Source organism: Spermophilus citellus, assembly GCF_964194105.1.
Source record: "Spermophilus citellus genome assembly, chromosome: 16".
Classification (NCBI taxonomy): Eukaryota; Metazoa; Chordata; class Mammalia; order Rodentia; family Sciuridae; genus Spermophilus; species Spermophilus citellus.
Window position 1 is genome coordinate 33743444 of NC_138196.1, and position 3785 is coordinate 33747228.

Here is a 3785-nt window from a genome sequence, read left to right on the forward strand (position 1 = left end):
TATTTTCTTTTTTTTTAATTTTTTTTTCTTTTTTTTTATTTTATTGTTGGTTGTTCAAAACGTTACATAGTTCTTAATATACCATATTTCACAGATTGATTCAAGTGGGTTATGAACTCCCATTTTTACCCCGTATACAGATTGCTGTGTCACATCAGTTACATTTCCATTGATTTACAAATTGCCTTTCTAGTGACTGATGTATTCTGCTGTCTATCCCATTCTCCACTATCCCCCCTCCCCTCCCCTCCCCTCCCCTCCCCTCCCCTCCCCTTCTCTCTCTCCATCCCCTCTACTATAAATCGTTTCTTCCACTTATATAATTTTTCTCCTACCCCTCCTTTCCTCTTGTATGTAATTGTGTATAACCCTGAGGCTCACCTTCCAATTCCATGCAATTTCCCTTCTCTCTCCCTTTCCCTCCCGCCTATCATCCCTGTTTAATGTTAATCTTCTTCTCAAGCTCTTTGTCTCTACCCTGTCCTTGGTTACTCCCCTTATATCAAAGAAGACATTTGGCATTTGTTTTTTAAGGATTGGCTAGCTTCACTTAGCATAATCTGCTCTAATGCCATCCATTTCCCTCCAAATTCTATGATTTTGTCATTTTTTAAAGCAGAGTAATACTCCATTGTGTATAAATGCCACATTTTTTTATCCATTCATCTATTGAAGGGCATCTAGGTTGGTTCCACAATCTTGCTATCGTGAATTGTGCTGCTATGAACATCGATGTAGCAGTGTCCCTGTAGCATGCTCTTATTAGGTCTTTAGGGAATAGACCCAGAAGGGGAATAGCTGGGTCAAATGGTTATTTTCCATGCACAATGTCTTTGTTGTTCTGTGGTTGAAGCAGTCATTTTTGAGGCTGCTGTTTTGGTTTCTGGCTTGAATTTCATATTGAGAAAGACCATTCCAAACCACAAATCATTACAGTAATGAGCTGTACTTCCTTCTACTGATTTGTTATCAAATACTTGACACTCCCAGATTTTGCTTTTGTGTGTGGTGACGGAGAGGGATCAATTGTTTCAAAATGATTTTACTTTTATTAATACTATTTATTAAATAATATCTTATTAAAAATTAAAAAAAAAAAGAGGCAGAGGTGGGGGATGCAGAGGGGGGCCGGAAATAGAGGCAAAGCTGGACCAAACCAAAATAACTACTGGCTGGGTTTTAGCTGGACATGGTGGATGCCAACCAAACTGAAGAAGATTCTTTACTGGACACTTTTTTTTTTTTTTTTTTTTTTTGGTATCAAGGATTGAACCCAGGGGTGCTTAAACCCTGAGCCACATCCCTTGCCCTTTTTTGTTTTCTGAACCAGGGTCTTGCTAAGTTGCTTACGACCTCATTAAACTATTCATATTGTGGCTCTGAATGCTGGCTTAGATTGAATTTGAGATCCTTCTGCCTCAGCCTCCTTTGCTGCTGGGATTACAGGTGTGCGCCACAGCACCCGGCTGGCTGCTAGACACTTTTGAACACTGATATTGATAGGGAAAATTAAATTAGGCCAATTAGGTCAAAATAAAAAATGAGTCATAGATGGGACAGCTTCCAAAAACTGGAACAGATTCTGAGAATGCCAAACAAGAAGATGATCTGATAGTATTTATAGAAATAACAGATGTGAGGCATAGAAAATAAATTAACTACAGGATGGTCACTCAACCATTCAACTGGTTACACTAAACTAGTTACTCAGCTTTGTTAATTGGGTATCAGGCCTCCAACTAAAAGTTGCTCCAACCATCTATTATTATGATTAAACTCTACATCGGTTTGCTCTGTTAGGCTCAGTGTGGTAGCCCAGTCCAAATCCATGACCTCTGCCCCCCCAAATTTTCATATCCAGCTGAGAAGGAGTCTGAGATTCATCTAAAAGGTGTTTAGCAAGCTAAGAGGAAGTGATGCAGAGGTGTGGAAGGATTAATCAGGATAAACTGGAATAAGAATGCCCGAATTAGGATAACTCAATGGTAATAATCTAGGGAAAGGATACAAGACTACAAATTGTTGGTGGAAGTCAAAAGAACAAGAAGGGGTGAATCTGAGTCATGAAAGAGACAAAATCACTTCTCTATTTTAAATCTTTTTTTTTTTTTTTGTACTAGAGATTGACCCAGGAGCACTTAACCACTGCAGAAAATTACACTAGACTGACAGCAAGTCAACTTAGTGTATCACTACTGGCATTTTTTTTAAATTAAAGTACTACTTTATTAAATGAGTTATTTTACACAACATGAACAATTGCAATTGTAAAAAAAAAAATTGTAACAAGGACAGACTGATTTTCAGATTTCCAAATCAGAGTCAACTGTACATTTACACAGAATTGTCTTTGCATGAAGCCCAAAAGGGAACAGCATAAAAATGAGTGTTTCTGTAGCCCCTTGATTTTTGCTGATCAACAGTTTGTTAGAAAAGCAGCTGTAGGTTTGTTACATAAGGTCTGAGACAGTAGAAGAGTCAAAGGTGTCATGAATTCACCTATAAACAACTTTATGCCTGAACATCAGCCAATTCTGGAGGAAGTGGAGTCTTAGGGTGCTTGCTCTCAAAGTGCTGCTTGAAGGTCTTAGGGTCTGGCATTTGTGTCCTACAGACAGTGCAGGTATACGTTAGGGCAACTTTGGCAGCAGCCTTTTGGTTATGTCCTTGTTTCTTTTTTTGTCCAGCCTGCTTTTGGGCATTTTTTCGCTGAAACCGAATCTTCTACTGTCCACGAGCCATATCTGGGCGGGGACAGTCTTGCTGGGGAAAGTCATGGAGGGAAAGAAGGGAGAGCGTGCCCAGGGCCCATCATCGCTTGGGCCTCCTCCACCCGCCAAAGAGGGGTGGCATTTTTTTTAAGATGGTAAAATACAAAGTGTAGATTGTTCCATAAATCTTTTATTTCAATTTTAAGTAATATAGGTGTATTGGATCACCCTATAAAATTTATTTCTTACCTGAGTTGTGGTCAAACATGTGAAGGACACTGTTCTAAATTAGTAGTTGTATTAGTTTTTCATTATGGTGTCCAAAATACCTGACAAGGCTATCTTTTTTTTTTTCTTTTTAAAGGAGAGAGAGAGAGAATGAGAATGAATCTTTTTTGTAGATGGACACAACACAATGTCTTTATTTTTATGTGGTGCTGAGAATCGAACCCGGGTCCTGCCCATGCTAGGGGAGGGCTCTACCGCTGAGCCACAATCCCAGCGCACAAGGCTATCTTAAAGGAAGAAAACTTGGGGCTGAGGCTGTGGTTCAGCAGTAGCGCACTTGACTGGTATGAGTGAGGCACTGGGTTTGATTCTAAGCACTGCATGTAAATAAATAAAATAAAGGTTTATCAACAACTAAAAAAAATATTTTTTAAAAGGAAAAGTTTTTGGGGGGCTCATCTTTCTAGAAGTTTTAGTCCACGGTGGGCTAACTGCATTGTTTGGGGCCCAAGGTAAGGCAGAATATTATGGCAAAGGAACACTGGTCTGTTCATGGCAGCCAGGAAGGAAAGAGAAAGAGTGAGAAAGAGAGCAAGAACTGTGCTCAGGAAGCGGGGGAGTAATGTGGAAGGGGGTGCACAATGAACATGAACCCTTCCAGGGTAGACCAGTGATCCACCTCCAACCATGCCCATCTGCTTACAGTTATCACCCAGTTAGCCCAAACTAGGATGGACTAATTAGGTTACAGCTTTCATAAAGTAATCATTTCACCTATGAATTTCTGCATTCACACAGGAGATTTGGTGGGACAAGTCATATCTAAACCATAACTGTAGTCTTCAA

At 39.7% G+C, this 3785-nt stretch overlaps 1 pseudogene across 1 annotated transcript; it reads right to left on the bottom strand.

Moving 5' to 3' along the window:
* Window positions 1-1134: 1134 nt before the first annotated feature.
* LOC308635157 (zinc finger protein 706-like) lies at window positions 1135-2742 on the bottom strand (annotated as a pseudogene). Its single transcript has one exon. The product of its transcript is annotated as a zinc finger protein 706-like (transcript).
* Between the last annotated feature and the right edge of the window lie 1043 nt (window positions 2743-3785).